The sequence below is a fragment of the Pantherophis guttatus genome, chromosome 1 (genome assembly GCF_059756535.1).
Source record: "Pantherophis guttatus breed Tessera chromosome 1, ASM5975653v1, whole genome shotgun sequence".
Taxonomy (NCBI): Eukaryota; Metazoa; Chordata; class Lepidosauria; order Squamata; family Colubridae; genus Pantherophis; species Pantherophis guttatus.
The window spans coordinates 320,414,866-320,437,848 of NC_142063.1; the positions used below are offsets into that span (position 1 = coordinate 320,414,866).

At 38.0% G+C, this 22,983-nt stretch overlaps 1 protein-coding gene across 11 annotated transcripts in view; it reads right to left on the reverse strand.

Annotated features, from left to right (window-relative positions):
- Positions 1-22,148, reverse strand: part of NCOA1 (nuclear receptor coactivator 1) — a 294,599-nt gene extending 272,451 nt beyond the window's left edge. For 5 of the 11 annotated variants that reach the window (XM_034421269.3, XM_034421265.3, XM_087883325.1 and 2 more), the window contains exon 1: positions 21,441-22,148. The gene's annotated coding sequence lies outside the window, so the exon portion shown is untranslated. Of the gene's footprint in view, positions 1-20,825; positions 21,013-21,440 lie in introns of those variants that run through there. The other 6 variants (XM_087883316.1, XM_087883326.1, XM_087883317.1 and 3 more) reach the window with 3 other exon arrangements.
- Between the last annotated feature and the right edge of the window lie 835 nt (positions 22,149-22,983).

The window sequence follows — 22,983 nt, forward strand, 5'->3', positions numbered from 1 at the left end:
ACCACCATCCCCAGAACTAGCAAAAATGCAACAAAGCAATTCTTCTTGTTTATTTTTTCTAAAATTCAAACAGGGTGAGATAAATATTAGGCTAGTTACTATCAGTGCTATGCTTCCCTCTTAACCCACTAGTAATGAAGTTCTTAACAGAGGCTATTTAATTCCTTAGAAGGATGTTCCCCAAGATAAGGGTATTTCTTATATTTTGATTGATTAGGTTTAGGCTTCAATCTCTCACTTACAGTGGATATAATGCTAGTGTATTAGATTCTTCACTTGAATCGCAAGCTCTGAATTATCCAGCCATGTAGGAAGCTTATAAAGCTTATAATAGAGTTTAAGCCTATAAACGACCATGTGCTAAATTGAAGATTGTGCAATCTACTTAGAATCCCCAAAGTCCACTGCCTGGGACTGGGTGTAAAAAAAGACACAGCTACAAAGATGACCTACCTCTGCTCAACCCAATATACTGCAATCCATATTAGCTTTGTCTTCACTACCCCAATTTAACTCTTTTTCATTCCTATTCCTAATTTAGAAAAAATAGCCTTTTTGTTGTGGCTATAGTTAAACCACTCTATGTTGGAAACACTCAACTTTTTATTGCAGATCACTAAATAAGTTATTAAATAGATTCTCCATCTACCTTTTCTTGTCTTGAGTCTATGAGGAGAGAGCTGCACATTTTATCAAATGAAGGTAAATGCAGCCCTTTTCCCCGATACAAACACTTGTAAATAATTAGTAAGAAGAATTCAGGTTAATATTATAGCTGTGGTGTTAAATCTTTCGAATATTTTTGAAAGATATATATTGTCTTAGTCCTTTGCCTAATCATCTATCAGCACTTTTTCCAGATGCTTGTGGTTGATCAAGTGTAGCAGTGTTTCTCAACCTCAGCAACTTTAAGATGGGTGGACTTCAATATCCAGAATTCCCCAGCCAGAAATCCACCATATTAAAATTGCTGCGGTTGAGAAACACTGGACTATAGTTATTGGAATCTCTTAAATTTAAGATGAAATTGGGAGAAGCTAAGAGGAAAAGACATAGCTATATGGAATGGAATGCTCCCACTCCATGTAGCTATGTCTTTTCCTCTTAGCTGCACCCAATTTCATCTTAGCTTTAATCAGCTCCATACATAGATTATGTGTGTATGTATGCAAGCGTGCACGCCTTCAAATCAATGTTGGCTCCTGGTAATTACATGGACTACTTTGTGCAGTTTTCTTGGCAACAATTACAGGAATCATTTTGTCAATCCTAGGGCTGAGAGTACAGGCCCAAGGTCACCTAACTGGCTAAGATGGGACTAGAATTCACAGTCTCCCAGTTTCTCATCTAATGTCTTAACCACATCACGAAACTGGCTTTCAGCAATACATCGACTGCCCCAGAATTTGAAGCAGAAATTGAAACAGTTATATGACTATAAATGCTTTAGCATATCCTCAGATTCTTCCCACTGATAGATTTTTACCTTCTATTAAAATTCATATTTGAAGAAACATTTAGAATAGCTGGATTTGAAACCACCACCCCTAAAACACAATTGAACAACCAAGCTCCCCATCACAGAATGACAGCAGACTTGAGAAAGCAAGGTCATTCAGTTACTGGAAATCTCTTAACTGTTCTTTCTTGCAATCTTTTTTGTAATAATAAATACATAAATTTAATCTGGCATGCTTTTAATATTCATTATTCAAAGGAGAAATTAAACAAAATCAGAATTAAAGAGCAGTATGTTATGTTAATATGTCCCAGAATTTAATATGTATGACTACTGAATAAACATTTATAAACTGTTATGTAACTAAGTAAGGCCAAATATTAAGTGGCTGTTTAATGTGATGTCAACAGACTGGTGAAAGTTTTCCAGCCTGCCTTTCCATAGGGAAATCCATGTGTATCTAATGTGAGATCATATTGGAAATTGATAAAATATCTTGACTATATTTTCATCCTAAGGTGCATTTCCATTTCCTCCTTTAACATTGCAACAATTGCTAATCGTCATGCAGAAAAATGAGACAAATTGATCAATGTTCATTATATATCACTGGAACCTAATTACAACAGTAGAAATAACAAGACAGGTAATTTAAACAATAATGCTTATTTGAGATTTCACCTTCAGTATAAAAAATTAATGGTGCGTGACTTTACCAGGAAACATTCATTTAATACTATAATGTTACCGTTCTTCCTACTACCTACTACCTTCTTCCTACTACCGGTACCTACCTTCCAACCAATTGGGGCTCTGAATATTCTTAATTAATTTCTTCATCTTTGACTATTTAAAGCAGGGGTGAGGAACTATGGCCCTTTTATGACTTGTGGACTTCAACTCCCAGAATTGGCTCAGGAATTCTGGGAGTTGAAGTCCACAAGTCATAAAGGGGCCATAGTTTCCCACCCCTGCTTTAAAGTATGCATAGTTAAACTAAACCAAGAGATAAAGAACTGGAATTAGACAATTTGCTAATTTACCAGATACTCTCGGAAAGACTATCAGTGAGGATAAAGTACAAGTGGCTTGGGGAGAGAATAAATTAGTAAAAATTAGCTTTTAAAATTTGATGGGAAGCACTGATATCAGATGAGTAAACTCACTATTTTGCAAGCTTAAAATCAAAGATCAAATTAACAGAACTTTTATGAACTCCGATAAAAAACTGTAAAAGGCACATTAAAATGCTAATCAAAGTAAAATATTTTCATGCATAACTTGTCACTACAATTTCCTGTTCACCAGTTGAATTTTATTGTGTCAGATTATTTTCCATATCATTGTTTCTAGCAATGTTTCTTTGTCAATACAACCTATGAAAAATTACATAAAAAGATCAACCAGTGAGCAGTTATAGTGCTGAAAAATAAAGCTCCTAATAATACTTAGTCTAATTAATAAGAGTTAACTTTTTTTAAAAAAAAATCCCAAATTATTAAGCAAATATAATAAATAGTGCACCGATATATATCCATCAATTCAAGATGGATATTTTTAAAGTGATACGATTAAAATGCAGAAAAAGAGATCTTGGACACAGCAATGACTCAGTGAGGTGATTGACATAGAAGTTTAATAAATACATAAAACAAACATGGCCATTTTAAATGTAACTGTCCTTGACAGTGGTGAAATGTAAAATTTGTTACTACCGGTTCTGTGGACGTGGCTTGGTGTGTGTGGGGGTGTAATGTGACTGGGTGGGCGTGGCCAACAATTTTTTTTATTTTAAAAACATTTTTTTCTATAACCTCTTCAGCCAAATAGGTTGTAGAAAAAAGGCTTTTAAAAGGCTCTGACGATCTGAGCTGAGTTGCCTGATCGTCAGAGGCTTTTGTTTTCTTTAAAAAGCTTTTTTGGTTTTTTTGCTTTTAAAAGAAAAAAAAGCCAACTCAGGTAACTCAGCTGGCCAAAGAGGTTGTAGAAAAAATGCTTTTAAAAGGCTCTGACGATCCCAGCTGAGCCGCACAATCATCAGAGGCTTTTTTTTTTACTTTTAAAAGCATTCTTTTGGCCGAAGAAAAAATGCTTTTAAAAGTAAAAAAAAACCAGCTTCTGATGATCGCGCAGCTCAGCTGAGCATGGGGGGGGAGGGATTTTTGCTACTGGTTCTCCGAACCACCCGCCGCCATTGCTACCGGATCGGGCAATCCAGTCCGAACCGGGAGCATTTCACCCATGGTCCTTGAGAAAACAGAACAATGAAAAGTAATCTGCCATAAAATTTCCTTCCCCAATTGCTGAGTCAATTTTGCCACAGTAATAAGGTTGGTTTTCCTTACTGTTTAATGTGGGACAAAGTGATTGATGAATGCCCCAGGCCAGTTTCTCCTCCCACTAGATGTCACTTATTAACAGGAAAACAACCAGTCCTGTCAAACCTGAAGCTGACCTGACCAAAGCCATCTTGGAGCTTCAGTGTTGCCACACTGGAGCTGAGGGATAGGGAGGGGGCATTAGAGATAGCTGGGGTTTTGTAGCCAAAATAAAATACTTTCTCTTGGGAACCAAGAACATTCTCACACTTGGCCAGAGGAAGGAGGAGTGATGTCACCAGGCAACCAGACAGTGCCTTGATTGGACCATGTGACTGACTGTTTGGGATTGACGGAAAAACTTTTACTTTTAATTAGGAGAAAACCGCAGGAACCTTCAGAGTTGGTTTTCACCAGATCTGTGCCAATATGATATATCCAATAAAGCTATTCTTTGAGGAATCCACCTGCCTCAGAGTTTTGCATCCTATGGGTCTATTACCGTGTTTCCCTGAAAATAAGACCCTGTCTTATATTTTTTTGAACCCTGAAATAAGCACTTGGCCTTATTGCCATGCGCTCAAAAGACCGATTGGGCTTATTATCAGGGGATGTCTTATTTTGGGGAAAACAGGGTATTTGGAACCCTGACACCAGTGATCAATTCCCCTACTGTGAGGTGGGGCAGGATTGGAAAAATAAGAGAGGATGCTTTGAATGGTGTATTTCATGACCTGTCAAGTTATCCAATTAACAAGAAATTCAATGGCAGCTGTAGTATTTCTCAACATGGATCTAGTCCTCTTCAGGGAAACACTAAACTCATGTCCAAAAAAGAGAATATTTTAGTTCAGGGATGAAATGAGGGGTCCATGGTGTTCTCTGAGGTTGGTTGTTTTCTTCCAGAAGATTCATTACCCTAAGTAGGTAACATCATGACTGCTAGTAAGGATACTATACTGTCAGTTTATATTCTGGTGTCTTGCCTATCTGTGTGGGTGGGGGCTGTCTTAGAGATTCTTTGGTACTCTGACAAACAGAGTACCAAACACAGACACATAGACATTAACAGCATCTATAGACCATGCAAAAGAGAGAATCAACTCCAGCACCCCTCCACTGGTAATCAGCAACCAGATCATCATAGATTAACTCCAAGGTTAACCTCAGACCAACAATCAAGTAAGCAATACCCCAATCAAGAAGCTACCAAAGAGCCATCAGTAAACCGCCCAACCACAGAATCTCTAAGACCGCCCCACACCAACACAGACAAGCAAGACACCAGAATATAAACTGACAGCAAATAGCACTCCTTACTAGCACTGATGATGTTACCTAGTTAGCAGTGGTGGGTTGCTACCGGTTCACTCTGAATCAGGCAAACCGGTAGCAGTGGCGGCGGCTCCACCTGCCCGCCCGGATGCATTGCACACGCATGCAAGTGCACCCACGCCCACAAGCAAACCAGTAGTGACGGGTTTTGAAACGCACCCCTGCTAGTTAGGGTAATGTAACATCTGCAAGAAAACAAGCAAATTCAGAGAGCACTAAGGACCCCCCATGGCCAAAAATATCACTGATTGCTGATGAAGAGTACAGTGCAAGATGAAGTCAGAGAGAGTACTTAATATAGGCACTCCTCAATTTATGACCATCCGTTTAGTGATGGTTTGAAGTGATGATGAAAAAGGAGACTTACGACACAGATTTTAAGTTTTAATGGTTGAGGACCCCTCTGCAATCACGACCGAACTTTAGGCGATCAACAACACAGCCGTATTTGCAGCTGTTTGCACTGTCCTGCAGTCACATGACCCTGTTTTATGAAGGTTTTGCTGAAAACTGGCAGTTACTTCAAGTTTTCAGCAAACACACAACCAGGGAACCATTGGTTTGCTTTAATGACCATGGTATTCACTTAATGACTGCAGTGTTTGCTTAACAACCTCCACAAAAAAAGTAATAAAATTGGATCAGTTATGTGACCGATCCATTTTTACAACCAGCATGACATACAACCATAATGGGCAGGCTCTATTACAGTTGTATGTCAAGGACCACCTGTAATGAGTGAGCTCCATCTTTGATTAATGCTGAAGTGAAATGGCAGCACCAGCAGCAAGTCCAGATCTACCCTTGTGGCAGGTAGCAACTTGAAGCAGCCTGTTGACAGGCATGGAATCAATAGGCAAAAATAGTAACTCCCATCAATATAATAAAAACAGTAAAAATACAGGCAGCTCAACTTCTTGTTAGCAGAAGCAGCTAGCAGAATATTGTGCTTTTTCCCAGTTTAAATCAACCTTTTGTGTAGCATAGGTCCAGTGCTCTCATAAGAAAGTCTTAGCTCTGTTCTTTAACCTAAATACTCTTTCAAAAGCAGCTTCTATTTTTCTACCAAAGCCAAAACGGTACTGTCCGGTGGCTGAAGGAAAGGAGGTATGCTCACAGTAGCCAAAAGTAGGCAAATAGGAACTAGTTTGATGCCAAACCCTGACTGCATCCTTAATCATATCATCAGTGAATTATGTCAAATTATCATTATGACAAAAGGCATTTCAGAAAAGGGGAAATATTGCTTCAGAAATGGAAGACCTAAATATTACTTTAAACTGAATCAACTATGACCTGGAGATGAGATAAAAGCAATTATCATGTGAACATGACACAGAATAATAGTTACCAGGGCATATTCATGCTGAGGTTAGACAGACTTGAAGATAAGTTTATTCAGTCAAAATCTGAAGTAGACATCTTGTTCTTTTCCTAGATTACCAGAAATCTCAGCAGTCTCCTAGTTAATAATCATTTCTTAATGTTTTCAAGGCTTAGATATTAATTTTCTCTCAAGATTTATAACACAATTCAGTTATAGTGTATGATACAGAATTTTCTAAGTTTCTATTAACTACAATACACAAATAGCTACTATTTCAAAATACTTCAGTCTATAAACAAATTTAAACATTCTTGTCATGCTATGGATCAGGGGTGAAATGCTCCCGGTTCGGACCGGATCGCCCGATCCGATAGCGATGGCGGCGGGTGGTTCAGAGAACTGGTAGCAAAAATCCCTGCCACCTCCATGCCCAGCTAAACCCTGCAATCATCAGAGGCTTTTTAAAAAAACTTTTAAAAGCATTTTTTCTACAACCTCTTCGGCCGAAAAAATGCTTTTAAAAGTTTAAAAAAAAAAAAAAAAACTCTGATGATCGTGTGGCTCAGCTGGGATCGTCAGAGGCTTTTAAAAGCATTTTTTTCTACAACCTCTTAAGATGGTAGAAAAAATGCTTTTAAAAGAAAAAAAAAGTTGGCCACGCCCACCCAGTCACATTAACCTCCCCACCAAGCCATGCCCACAGAACCGGTAGTAACAAATTTTACATTTCACCACTGCTATGGATCCATTCTCTATTGATAAAATTGCTTTGGCTGAACTACAACTCTAAATCATTTATTTTACATACAAACTTTAGGAATAGTGGCTTTTTTTCCCCGTTTGATCAGTTCCATGGCTCATACTTATTTTCTCCAAAGATTCTTTAAATTGAAAGCATATAATTGCAATGATAGATAGTAGTGTTACTACTAAAATAAATCAGGGCGTACAAGGGGCCACATTTGTATATAATAATATTCCTTCTGTTACATTAAAAATATGGTATGCTTTAAAAGAAAACCTGGCTTGGGTTTTTGTGGTCCATTATACTGATTTCTTAAAACAGATTGTCAAATTTTAGAAATTTCCTAAATATTAGTGATATGAGTGTTTTGAAGGTGTTGAGTTTATCGGGAACAAAAAGGTATATTTTTTCAGAAGAACATTAAATACATTTTAGAATAGAGTATGTTATTTTTAACAATCTGTAAGACGCTCAAAAATATCAATGTCCATGATTTTTCTGATAACATTATCAGTTAAATTAGCTCTTGAAATGAAAAATTAACATACCAGAGAGAGTAGAAAAACTGAAAACTGGAATATGCATTCTGAATGAATGATTGATAAATAAAAGATCATAAAATGAAAGTATCTGAAATTATAGATACTTTCGAATTGTGAACTTAATGATATATAACATATATTTATATTTATACTCAATGTATTTTTATGGGAGTTTTATTGAGCTTTTATTCTATGTTTAAATTATACACAATATATTTAATATTGCATTCTTCCCAGAAAGAACAAGACAAAATGTACATAATTAGGAAAATTGCTTTTATAAAGTCAAGAAAGGATAAAACTATTATATTTAAAAATAAATATCTAGAGATATCTGTTGTTGTTTTTAAATTGTATAGATAAAATATATGCTCATATTGAATTTTGTTATAAATAAGGACATACTTGTCGGAATCTTACATGGTGAAAACAATTTTGATTCCGAAAGCATGGAAAAATCCAGCAAGTATTAAATAGCCAGTTAGATCTTTATTATGGCAAATATATTAAATCTATTCCATTAAGAAAATATACAAAGAACAAAATTGAACTTGAATAACTATTTAAGGAATGTAAATTATTAATTTTAAGAAATAAACTAAGTGGTATGTTCAATTTATGAACAGTTTTAGAGAGACTTGTAACATTTGTTTCATTTAATACATTATTTCAAGAGAAAACCCAGCAAAATGCATCAACCTAGATGCATATAGAATGCATGTAAGAAAAGATTTGGCTAAAGTTTGTCCACTGAAGACTTCACATACATTTTGAAGAACAATCTGACACTATAGAGTACATAGTTAAAGCATAACCTCAGATTAGTAACAGCAAGGAACATAGTATTTGCTGCCGAGAAAATTAGGGCAAGCAAGAAAAAGAGATCAAATAAAGAAATTAATTAGCTCTAAGAGACTGCTAAACCAGATGAATGTGAATTTGGTTCCCATTGAAACTAAGAGAAACTTCCACAGGGCATCAATCTATGCTCTCTACCCCCCCTCCTGCCCCCAAGCATTTTGTACATCTACAACACTGTTTCTCAATCTTGGCAACTTGAAAATGTATTGACTTCAATTCCTCACATGCTGGCTGGGAAATCCTAGGAGTTGAAGTCCACATGTCTTCAGTTGACAATTTTAAGAAACACCTGTCTACAGCTTTGTACCCAATTATTACCAATTTAAATGATACTTTTAGAGGAACAAGAATGAAAAGAAAAAATGGGGGCAGGAATCAACTCATAAAATTGGTAGTAAGAAGAAAAGGGGGTGTTAGTCTCAAAATGCTTAGCTTCTGCCTTGCCCACTTTTTTCACTGATTCTAAAATATGTGGCTTCCATATGTTCTAGAAGTTCCATATCCAGCTCTCAATACAAGCATAATATTTTTAATGTACAATATGAAAAAAGAATCTTAATTTATACATTTAAACATTTTTGTACATTCTTCGGAAAATCAATCACATTTATCTACTACTGGGATATGTGGAACTTCTATAAAGCTTATCTTTGGCAAATGATCTAAGTATGGAAAATTAAATAAAGCTACCTTGTCCTTATCATTCTGCCTATGAACACAAGAAGTTTATTTTAGCACCAAAGTGAAAGGTTGAAAAGGCTTCATAAAATATGCAGCCTTGGTAATGTTTTCAATAGAAAGGCAAAGAAACTCACGTTGTCTAAGCCTCACACCCAAGCTATTGATTTTTAATTAATGCCAGGCAACACAATGCTCGGCTTGTTGATAAAGAAAAAGGAAACTTCAAAAAGCGAGACCATGGTTAAATATATAAGTTAAAAATGGGAATATAACTTAGTTTAGAATTAAAACTGAATTCCAAATCTGAAAAGTTTGAATGTCATCACTTCAATCTGTAACGGAAAGCAAAGGAATGGAATATAGAATATGACAGAAAACATACCTTGGGCATTGGCATTTGACCTTTGTAGTTGTTGAGCTTGTTCAACAAGTATTAACAAGCTTTACAAAGGTGCGACAATTAAGAGCTTCTTCTGTTCCACAATTGTGTGTCTCTTCCAAAACATCTATTTTTTGGTGTTCATTCAATTTCAGGATATAATCAAAACCTCATTATTATTAAAGGAAGATTTCTCTTCCTAAAGGAAGAGTAGTGTTCATAAAGTTCACACTTTAAGCTAATGTCTTCGATTTAAAAGCTGAATTAAATGGCAGATACCAGAATTTGGACAGGTTATAACTGTCTAACTATAAGCAGAAATGGATTTCCAGAGGAAAAAAATGCAGACTACAGGAGTACTACTCAGGTGACCCTGAGGACACAGGTAAACCTCCAAGTACTTCAAAGACCCTCTAAAAGGATGCAAATTACCAGCTGTCTGCAAGGAATATAAATCCTTTCATTCCCCACTATCCTGTCAGAACTGAAGAAGCTTCTAGGATGAGAAACAAAACGTTTCCAAAAGAAAAAAATGAAAAAGTCCAGTTGCCTCCTGAAGAAGCACCTTTGGGACAGGTTACAATGTTTACGTGCTACCATTTCTATTATTTTAGACTGCTACTGTACACTCATACCAATTCTTATAATTACATTATGATTCTGAATCATAATTCTGAAAATGAATTTATAGGTATTTGTAGTAAACCTTGTATTCTATTGTGGAAATACAACACATTAAAACAATAGATGGTTGGACTCAAGAGTCCCTATGTATATTTTGGATGAAAGAACACTTCTATAAGTAAAGGAGGCTAGTTCTGTTTATGCTGTTCTAGACCAACCTGATGCCAATGAAGTGAAACATACTCAGCATGTCTACTTGTTTTCTGCTATATGTATCTTCAAACATTTATTTATTTGTCAAATATGTGTAAGATAACAGATATAAGTATAAACATGATTATGAATACAGAATAAGGATACGAATAAATGGGGACAGTAGGATAGGGACGGTAGGCACATTTGTGTGCTTACGCATGCCCCTTACAGACCTCTTAGGAATGGGGTGAGTTCAACAGTAGACAGTCTAAGGTTAAAGTTGTGGGGATTTAGGGATGAAACCACAGAGTCAGATAGTGCATTCCAGGCATTGATCACTCTGTTGCTGAAGTCGTATTTTCTGCAATCAAGTTTGAAGCGGTTTACCTTAAGTTTGTATCTATTGTGTGCTCATGTATTATTACAGTTGAAGCTGAATTAGTCATTGACAGGTAGGACATTGTAGCAGATAATTTTGTGTACTACGCTTAGGTCAGACCAAAGGCGGTGCAGTTCTAAATTGTCTAAACCCAAGAGTTTGAGCCTGGTGGCATAAGGCATTCTATTGTGAGCAGAGGAGTGGACTACTCTTCTCGTGAAATATCTCTGGACTCGCTCAATTGTATTAATGTCTGTTATACAGTGCGGGTTCCAGGCAGGTGAGCTGTATTTGAGAATTGGTCTAGCAAAGGTTTTGCATGCCCTAGTTTGCAGTACAATATTACCGGAGAAGAAGCTTCTTCTTCTCCTTCTTCATGTTGTATAAAGAATAAACAAATCAAAACAAGGCTAATTCTTTATTCTTTCTACAACATGAAGAAATAAGTCAGCTATCTTTGAAGTATCATTCTGACTGGAAAGTGTTCTTAATACCTCCAGATAACACTCTGCTAACACACTTACATTACATGAATCAGAGGTTCATTAGATTTTGGAGTTAGCTCAGAAAGACCCGAGTTTGAAATTCAGAAGCATAACAGTCCCAGGTTTGAAAATGCAAAGATCTGAGCTTTTCTTCATTTGTAAAAAAAAGTACGTCACTCCCTTGCAACAGTGCTACACAACTTTCCTCAGTAGAAAGAAGATAATCTGTTTGTGTTCCCCTCAGATCTTATGATTAGCAGGGTAATAGCTGCCATTCTGCATTCCTGGAAAGCATCCAGAGAGAGGCAGTTCTCTCATAAGACTGCTACTGACTGACAAATAGATTTCTTAAAGTCAGAAAATGTGGGATGAAGAAAGACACAATTATATTCTTGTGGAGAACACAGAATGATTCCTTGCTTAATATAATTGTTGTCTAATTTATAATATTAGGAATATTTCCATCTTTGTTGCCTGCAGAAATATTTTTTTCTAATCAAAGAGACTCGACTAGATAAGCCTTTTAAATTAATACCTAACTTTTGGAGATAATTGATTCTGATACTTGGAACAAAAATCTATAATCTCAAAAGCGGTTGTATTCCATCACTTGCCTACAGTATACAATAAACAGAGAGTAAAATAGGGAAAAATAAATAAATAACAAATATGAATTTTAAAAATCTCATATAGTCTGGTTAATTTTACTGAGTTTAAATACAATACATCTGTATTATCTGTAATAGGCCCAATTGTACTCAGTAGGATTTACTTCCAAGTAGTCATAAGAGTGCATTTAATGTAATGATGGAGGGGAGAAGAAGAAAAATTTGCCTCTTGTCCAGAATTCTCTGCAAAAGAAATCCCACTTCAAGTCCCAAAGCTAGTTTAAATCAATCCAGATACAAAGAAGCTAAGAACCCATTCTAGTTTCCAGGCAGCCCATGGATTAAGCTTCCTTTATAGCTGGACAGAGGGACAAAATTCATCACCACATTATGATTCAGGATTCAAAAAACGTATGAGCATCATGCAAATAGTTCACTGGTATCCTTAAATAATCTGCTTCAATTAACTATAACTATAAATAGTAAGAATCAATGAGTATTGCAAAATCATTTTTATTTTTTTCTAAGGAACTTCATGATAAGGAGCTAAGAAATGTGTGAGCTATATTGATTGATACACTCTCAATTTATTAGATTAGAAAGAAGAACTTGATCATTTTTCTCAGCATTCTCTGCTATGTAGAAGAGATATTTGGATTCTCTGTAATGATAATTCAAAGGATTAATAATCACTGGATTACCAACCTGAAATTAAACAATAACATTACATTAAGCAGGGATTCCCTTCCCCTAAGTATTAGAACACAATGGTTATAATTTCAAATTTTAGTATTTTTTTAAAAAATCATTACTTGCATTGTGTTTTAAATTTATTTATTTGGCTATTAGCTAGAGAACTCCAGTTGCATATAGGACTGAGCGAGAGTGATCCATGATTTCTGCATTGCTAACACAGCCTTCCAACTACTAGAACGGTGCCTATATAGGTGGGTATTACAAGGCAGCATACAGAGAAATAAAACTTATTTTATTTCTAGGGATTTTTTTTCTTCGGTCAATGACGCCTAATTCTCGAAAATTGCCTATGCAAATCCTGCAGTTTTCTTGGCAAGGTTTTTCAGAAGCGGTTTCCAATTGTGTCCTTCCTAGGGCTGAGAAACAGTGACTAGCCCAGGATAACCAGCAAACCTCATGCCTAAACAGGACTAAAACTCAGATTCCTGGCTTCCAGGCTGGTGCCTTAACCACTACCCCAAACTGGCTCTAATATCCTATGTTAGGACAAAATACAAGATTTGGTTTAAACTCATAAATAAGTCATAGAACTCAATAAAACATTGAGGCAAGGCAAATTAGTTTAAATCAAAATATTCCTCCATTGTAATAAGGACTAAAATTATGTAGATGTAAGCATTCCTTGTTAAGTTCTAAATGGCAGACTTTATGTATCCAAGATGTATTATCCACTTTTTTTTTTTTTGGCTTTTAAAAGATTTAGAAAAATACTGAGGAACCCAAAACAGACTTCTGAAGACTCATGAAATGCTAATTTACAATTGGGAAGGATGCAGTGGTATTTATTGGGAAGAAAGGGCTCCAAACAGATGTAACGGTTTTCATGGCAATGAAATCCAAGCGCCAACTTTTTTGTACACGAATTTGAATTGCATGTATATACAAAGGGGCGGGGCTTTGATCACCATCTACCCTCTGCGGAAAACGTTGGAAGGAAAATGGAAGGGGATTATTATGGAGGAAAGAATTGTGACTCAGTGAAACTGTGAAGAGAACTCCAGCTGGTATTCTTGTTTAGTCCCGCCTCAAAGAAGGAAAAGAATATCCTTACAAGCATAGAGTAAAGTATACAAAGTATTTATTATGAAATGTAACGACTGAGTTTTGTCATTTTTATGGGATATCCCCCCCTAACAATCTTGCTTTTCTTATGTATAAAAACCATCAAGAAGCTTCAACTTCATTATTATTATTTCATACAATAACAGACATCTGGACGATTTCCTGACAAGTTTTAAAGTCATTTTTTTTCTGGAAATAGAAGAAAGCTGCACTTTCACTAAGTGCAATGATAAATTTCCATTCTAACCACTCTATGAAAGTAACACTATCTATACTGTCATGCAAACTATAGACCACTTTCTTTTCTTTACATGCAAGTGTTTTCTGAACAGGAAGTTGCATCAATGTTTGAAGTGGTTCCTATATCAAAATGAGAGCACTTTAATGCATTCTTTCAAGTTTTATCAAAAACAATCCACTTCACTTCAAACACATTCATGCAAGCATGGTCTTCAAATTACCAAGCTTTACAAAGATATCACTCCTGAAGTACTGTAAAGCCAGTTTTACAAAATAATTTGGCCTGAAATGCAAGAAGTCTCTACTGCAACTTTCTGAAATGGTAAAAAGAGAATATATTTCTAAATCTAAAAAAGCAAGAACATTTATTTTTGTTTTGCACTGAAGCGGAGCTAAAAAGACTGGGAGTCTGATAATGCACAGGTCACCCTTGGTTAATGGAAATGTTAACTAGTTTCAACTCAAAACTGCATTCTTACCCAGAATTCTTTTAACATGAAAGCCCCATTCAAACTTCATTTCATTGTTCAGATTACAGTTCTGGAAACATTTATGAAGTAAGCAAGGTTTTATAGCTCTTGACGTGCAACAAAACTAGAGATATGATGAAGAGAGAAAAATATAATAATCCTACACTTCTCCACCAAAATATTACTGAAACTTACTGACATCATTCTTGAAACTGGTCAATGAAACTTACTGAAACATGAGAAGGGTTATAAAAAAAAAAAAGAACAATTTCCATCTATTTCAAAAACTAGGCAAACTGATTGCAACAATGTATTTATAAATAAAAAGGCAACTATGTAAAAAAATCCAGAAAATACATTCGGACATTTCTATTTCTCTATTATTACAGAGGCACCAAACATTGGAGTAGCCTTAATTATCTAAAAATAAAATAATTAACAAAATAATATCCCAAATTTTACTTTTGTAATTATTTTAATGTAAACTGTTTACATATTTGCGATTTATTTTTATAACATGAAATAAAAAAACCATGAAGAGTGCTAGCTTATTTTTTTTTAAAAAAACAGCATTGTTGCAGGATCAGTTCTGGTTGGATCACTGGAAGCAGAGGTTTCTTCTAAGCTTTTGGACTCATGCTGGAGCCCATCCTCAGGGAACTTTTCTCTCCCCGTTCTGGGCCATCCTGGTGAGAGAGACGTTCCCTGAGGATGGGCTTCAGCATGAGTCCAAAAGCTCAGAAGACTAAACCTCTGGTCCTGGTGACTGACAAGATTGCATCCTACAACATTATCCTGGGACACATTTGTCCCCCACATATTTGCCTTCATTTGTAACAGCACTGTCTAAGTTTTACAAGTGTATTAGACTCCCAGGAAAGTTAAAAAATCAGAACAATTATTTTCCTGTTTCCAATTCTTATATGTATTTGATTTAAAACTATTTTGGGGACAGCAACATAGTATTAAACCTTATTCAAATATCTATCTATCTATCTATCTATCTATCTATCTATCTATCTATCTATCTATCTCTATTCATCCATCCATCCATCTCTATCATTTATCTAACTTTTTAGTCACCCATCTCCCTCATAGAAGGACTTTGGGTAGTGTACAATTTAATCAATATAATAAAACATTAAAAACCAAATAATTTAAGATTACATTTTTAAAACAAATGTAAAACATTATAAAATTACAAAAAGTGTAATTTAGGTCGGAGAGTTCTCACAGGGCCAGCCTGTCCCATGGATTGTGTAGACCCCTGTTTCCCCCACCCAAGGCTACAGCGTTTGACCCCTTTGTGGAAGGGCAAGAGATTGGGGGCTTTCCTCAACTCTTATGGCAAGATGTTCCGTAAAGCAGGGAAAGCCTTCTTCCTTGACCCTTCCCATCAAAATTCTATTTAGCTTGCTAAAGCTAAAGCAAACCCCAGCAGATACATGATGCACAAATGATGTCCAAGTTAAAGTCCTTTCTGAATCACACCACCAGGACATCCTGGGGGGAAAGGTCAACCAAATGATGAGACTACCAAGCAATCAAAACCCCAACTCTTTTTAATATGCATCACACACATGTAAAAAATAGAGTTTTTATTACCTGGTTGGTCCCACCACTTGACATCACATATATATATATATAATATATATAAATTATATATACATACATACCTACATACCTACATACATTGCAGAGATGCTCTTGCTTAGCTATTTTTGCACCTAACCTAGCCACCGTTGGCTGATCTCATAAAGCTAAGCAGGGATATATCTATGTAGTTAGTACTTGACAAAAGTCAAACCACTTCCATATTGTTTCAAAATAGTTATATAGTTTGGTCCAAGAAGTCATCAGGAGTGAGCTCAAAGAACAAAACAAACGTTTGTACTCAACTTTCAAAAAGCATGCAGTTACATTTCAAATATATACGATATCTTAAGAAAACAGCAACAGTTGTAGTGCCATTTTTAAGAAAAATTACTGATTAAAATTCTGTTATGGATATCTTGTCTTGTAGTATCGGTGGCAAATTTATGAATTAAATTCTGATATTTCCATGCAAATTAATACTGTTTCAATTGGCAGCCATCATCAATGTAAGCAGCTTGAATAGATTTATACAGTTTTAAGTATAATGATCCTTAAAAGTAATACTGCTGAACACTTATAATCATGCCCAAAACGTAAGGAAAAGTACACATTTTAAATAATCAACACTGTTATTTCAGTAAGTTAATTTGCATAACAAACTCTAAATGTGTCACACTTATGAATATTGATCTGTTTGCCACAAAAGAATTGTGAACAAAAAAAAAAGATTTAACCAAACTATCTAAAATATACCCATTTGTTAATTTAACGTCAATTGCTTTGAATTGAAGGCAAGGGAGATGTTGCATCTGATCACATTTCTACAGAACTCAGTTAACAACTGGCTTAAATAAGAGTTTGTAAATGCCACTATTTGCAGTCTGAAGTTTTGTTATTTCATGTTAACGCATGAAATGGAAAACATTGTTTGCTCTGTGCATGGAACAAAAATTTGTGAAATATTAATAGACATCTCAATGGGACACAATCAAAACCTGGATCACTTTGGTTAGATGAGAGAGAGAAAAAAATCTTACTGGCTAGTAAGGCAAGTCTGGCATGCCCTATGATTCCTTCTCTTCCTCCTCTTGGCCAGCCCATCCGCTGATCTTTCAGCATTCTCCTTCTCCTCACATCTACTTTGACCTACTATGGTTCAAGTGTGCAAAGTCTTCCAGTCTACCCATCAACCCCTCTCTGAACTTCTTTCCATTTCACTGCCATCAACCCACACTTACCTATTCAACCAGTGCACATCCATCCAACCCTTCCTTCTGCTTACTAACCACTATTATAAAGGGTCCATTCCATCTTCTTTTCCCCAATCTTCCTTGGCTTGCCTGCCATCATCATTTATTAATTCAACCAGCCCACTCATCCTTTGCTCAATCTTGCCAGTTTCTCTAAGTCTGTGTCTGATTGAAGTACTTGCCTTTCCCATGCTATCTCCCACCCCAGAACATGCATATTCCAGATCCATTTTCAGAGTCAAATTGAATAGATTCTGGTATTATCAGCTGATCATACATGGGGACAATTCATGCTAAGCCATGTATTTTTTTAACTACAGTTGTCTAAGCTGGTTTGATTTAAATCACGGTCAATAAACCTGAGTTTAGACTAACCAAACTGTAGTGTGATTTAGCAAGATCTATGAATCCAGTTATGGATTCAGGAGCCAGTCACAAGAGTTTGCAGCTCATAGTGTTACAGTAACTTTTCAGTTCAAAACTGTTCTAAATTCAAAGCAAGCTATTTCAATCACTTTTGAGGTATTTGAAGATCAAATGTTTAAATGGTTTAAATGTAAGTTTTAAGATCGAGTCATTTAAAATGATATATACATCTCAATAGGAATCTAGATACAACTCTCATTTTCCTTTCCCTATTTTTTTGTTTGAACTTGCCTAAAGAATAGGTACATAAATCATGCTAACATGGTTTATGCCATAGAGGCATTGTTTATACATAAAATTAATCCACAATAGGTGATTTGGTATTTTGTTATTTTAAATGCTATTTTATGCTATGTTTTGTTATTATTAAATGCTATGTTATTTTAAAAGCGAGCAAGTCACAAAACAAGTGCAGCTAGTCTCAGTTCACTGAAATCGAATTAATTGTGTTCATGATAAGCCTATCTCCATTTGTCTTTCCTGTATTTCTTACTTCAGCTGTTAGGATCTATTAATTTTAATTAATTAAAAAAACTTTCTGTAAACTGTGTTGTAATGTTAGGCTATGAAGACAGTAATTTGAACTGAAAAATAGGTTACAGATCTGAAAGAGTTTAAGATGGTATAAATTTAGATCATGCTGGCTGGGGAATTCTGGGAATTGTCCACACATCTTAAAATTGCCTAGGTTGAGAAACACTGGCCTAGTTATTCCAATTCAATATCCAATCCAATATAATCTTCTTTTTCCTACATTTGTATTTTGTAGCCCCCTCTTCTGAAGCAAATACTGCAAGTAATAGAATAGCAGAGCATGCCAATTTTTTAGAGCCATATAAAGGCTCTAAAAAATTGGCATGTCCTATTCCATGGCTGAAATCAAGTATTAGTATATTCTTTTAACTCATCACACTTTACTTCAGAGAACACTTTCCTGTTTTTCAGCATGAATTTAGTAAAATCATCAGAATATCCACTAATGGGGGGAATGATGAGAAAGTTCTGTTATAAGAATCTCACACGGCAAGATTCATTTCCTCCAACCTACAGTGGAAGGAAGTCACCTTTCAATCACAATTTCTATGTTAAACGGAATGTTTGAATAGTTCAATTTCCCCTGATTTTTACACTTTTTAAGATATGAGCTTAAAAACTGTCAGGTAACCCACAGAGAAGATTATGATCATGCACTTGGAAAACTAGATTATTTAGATAAACAAGTAATTCAGAAATATAAATGTAACACGAGCTAGTAAATATCATGCTTCAGGTATAATACATTGAACTATAAACATATTCAATACATTCATTTGATAGCCCTAAAGTGGGAAAAGGTCAGACAGTTGGGGGAAAAAACCTTTTACATGAAACCAAACCAGTTAGTCAACAGAAGTGGAGCATGATTTTCAGACAGTCACGTTAATACTAGCAGATGTCCCCCATCATCCCAAAATGTTTATGTATAATTCCCTTGCCCTCAAAAATCTCAAACCCAAATGACTACAAAAGCTATTTGATACCTCTTTACCATTTTGATTTCTATCAAGCAGAATAGTTGAAGTTCATTACTTGCTTTTCCCAAAACCCTCTGAAATGGGAACATGTAGACCAGTAATTAAGCACCAATAGTTTACAAACATGGGATATAAAGAAACTAATTTTAGAAGATAACAATGGGCAACATCAATTTTTTTCCTCTTAAAAGAAACAAGCACTTTTGTTCCCCACAGTGATAGTCACAAAATGACAGAGAACTTTAATCTAAAGCAGTGTTTCTCAACTCAGCAACTTTTAAGATATGTGGACTTCAACTCCCAGAATTCCCCAGACAAAAAGCTTCACACATTAAAATTGTTTAGGTTGAGACGCACTGCTTTGGATTAAACTTCCCTCTAACTATATAATGATTATCATTCCAAATTTTCTTTGTGAAGTATGCCAGCCCGCTCCCCTCCAATCAAGCATCAAACAGGATAGTCATAATAGAGTATCAAATCGGACAAAGAACAACAAGGATGAAACTTTATTATTATTCTATTAAACTTGATAGCAACTGCTAACATTTGCATTTTATTAAAACAAGAAATGCACAAATAGGTTGACTATTAAGAGCCTGACATGTACTGCAGTGGCAGGGGAAAAGAAAGCCATTGTCAGGCAAATCAGTCTCTACTCCTTATTCAAAAAAGCAGTGGAATGGAATTTGAAAGGATACAAATTGAAAGCAGCATTGCTCCGCATACAGATTTATAGTTAAATTGCTTGTTATTAATCATAGAATGTGAAGGTGGAAAGGATCTTGGAAATCGTCTAACCCAATTCTCCCCTACCTAGGGAAGGAACCCACTAGTTCAGCATATTTCTTTATAAATCTGTGCCTCTATCTGCCTTTAACATTTACTGGAGAGACAGGCAAATGACTTCTCCAAGCAACCACCTCGGCTATCAAGGAGTGTCAGGGTCACCCAAAAGGAAAGGCAATGAAAAACTCTACTCGCTACAATTGATGCTCCTCTCCATAATTTGCCAGTAGGAAAGCAAAACCTTCCTGTTTCAAGGCCAGATGGTGCCACCGCCACTGCTAATTTGTGGTGGGGATAAGTCACTTTCAACACTGCTTCCTATTCTTCTTTAACCCACCATACAAAAAGAAAGCTTGTTATATACTCCAAATCTCACGAGTTTGATGCTCACTTCAAACTCAAACTCTTTCTGAACTTCACACCTCATTTGCCAAAGTGACCTCGCCCCACACAAGTATCCTACATAGGAAAGGATTCATTGCCTTCTCCAGATATTCAAGATATTTTGCTTCCAACCTGCACTGAGGCTTCTAGCGCTTTCGTTAGACCTTAGGGGATCTTTCCAGCAAGCTCATCCTACAATGATAATCTTAGGGATCAACAAGCCTGAAGGCTTCCTAACCTTTTCTGTGGAAGGTGAGAAACAGAAGGGTAGATGGTGTATATTTCACATTTTCACTATATAGGCAATAAGAAGAGTTCGTTGATAGAGTGGAATTGTTTACACCAGTAAATTCTCCCAACAGTATCCAACTATAAATAAAAGGAACCCTTCTTTGCTCACCAAGCAACCCCTTTTCCACTATCCAAATTGCTCTTTGCCCTTAGATCCTTCAGCCGGATCGCTTTTTCTGCAGGAACAACCGTGCGTCCTTGTCACAGACTCGACTCCAAGCCCCACTTAACTTACCACGCTAAGATTCCCCCTTCTATCCCTTAGATCCACATTACTTCCCGGACCCCCTCCTCCCGCTTGCCTCCTCCCCCTTCCCCCCTCGTCTCCTCTCGGCCCCTCACGTTGCTCCCCCCTCGCCCTTCACACGCACAATTATATAATTCCCTTTGCTACCACCACCACCAGCAGCCCATAGCCACTTCGGCGCCACGCCCCCTTCCTTGCCCCCTCCCCAACCTCCAAACCCCTCCCTCCCCTAGTCACTCTTCGGGGGCCTGCAGCCCTTCGCAGCCCAAACAGCGCCGTTGCACCCCACCTTTTCCCGAGACCACCTGCACCGCGCCCCCTTCTTTGCATTCCCCCCCCCCGCTCCTCCTCCCGCCCAAATCGCACTTCTTCGCCTTCGCCCCGTTTTGCAGACGCTCTGCACGCCTCTGCGCCCCGCCCCTTCCTCGACAGCCCCCCTCCCCCAAATAAGAGAGCAACCCCAGCTTGGAACCCCACCTTCTTTCCCCCTGACAGCTGCCCCGGCGGCTCTCCTGCTGTCGCCTCCGTGGGGCGGGCGGACGCGTTGACAGCAGCCTTCGCCCCGGACCACCGCCGGCCGGCCTGCCTGCCTGCCTGCCTGCTTCTTAGCCGTCTCCCTCAGGCCGGGCCAAGGCCGCTGGGGGCGGCGTGAAAAGGAGGAGGGGGAGGAGGAGGAGGAGGAGCGGCTGGCCGAGGCGTCTGAGCCCAGCTCCTGCAGGGCTGGTGGCACTGAGGCTGGCGCTGCTGCTGGGGCCCCGGCTCCCGCTGTGGGCTCCTGGGCACCCGGGGCCCCCTGGCTGCAACTGTCCCTCTCCGGTGGCTCCTCCGGCTGCTCCTCCTCGGCTCTGGCTGGCTGGCTCGGGTGGGGACGGGGAGGAGCGGGAGGCGGGACCCAGTGGCCGAGTAAGCACCGCCGCGGCGGGGGTGCGGAGAGAGAAAAGGGGAGTGGGAGAAATGGAGGCCGCCGCGATTTTTGCCCCTTCCCCGTCTTAGCCGCGCGCCGCCATCTTGGGGATGGTGGCAACTGGGGAGAGCTGCGAGCGGTGGCCGGAGGGAGAGCGGGGCGAGAGCCGGAGGGGAGGCCGAAAGAGCGCCGCTGCCGCCCCCTAACCTCTTCCACTCCCCCTCCGCGGAGCGCTCGCCTCCCTAGGTGGCCCTGCTGCGGGCGTTCAGCCGCCGCACCGCGCTTGCAGCAGAGGCGTCGACGGGCAGCGTAGGCAGGGCATGTGTGCGTTTTCCAGACCGCGCTCCAGCCTTCATTCACCAGTCGCCTCCATCTGCCAGCCTGCCCCAGCCCGGTCCCCCCCCCCGTCCAGATGTGGTCTGTTGGGGCTACCGATTTCTCCGCCCATCCCACCCCCGAAACCGTCCCCGAGCAGCAAAGCTGGCTCCAGTCTTGTCTTTTTAGCGAGCGCTTTTGCGTGTAGCAACTTTCCATGTTTATATTGCAAAATAAAATGGCCTCTCCAGTTAAGATTGAACAGAGGAAATGTTTCGCCAAAACTGACGGGGGCGGGGGTATTCCTTCACCTGTCTCATTTCTTCACGAAAAGCTGTTGCTGGTCTTGAAATAGCTGCGGTTGGGGTCCGCGGGAGACCTGGCAGCCTTAAAGAGAAGGAATGCATTGACGGTGCCATTCTTCCAAAAGTGAAAAATAGCAAACCGTGCAAGTAAAACCAAGCCGAATAATGGTGCGTCTGTTTACTTGGAAGTAAATCCCATATGTTAAATGTATGTTGCATTTTACCAGGAGTCTTTGAAAGAATAACAACGACTCGCTGAAGTTAAGGTGGCTTAATTTTTTGCTAAATGTGCAAAGGTTTGGACTATTTATACATGAAGCAGCGGAGCACTCTGGCTGTAACGTAGCCCAACATTACTCGCCAATATGCTTAGTGAAACACAGAAGGTTCATGCTACCACGGGTTTATCTGTGAATGGCTTTATATCTATTATCTGGCTCCAGTTAGCAACAGCTCCCGATGAAATGCCTCAGCCTATTGGGCTTTTTGTAAAGCC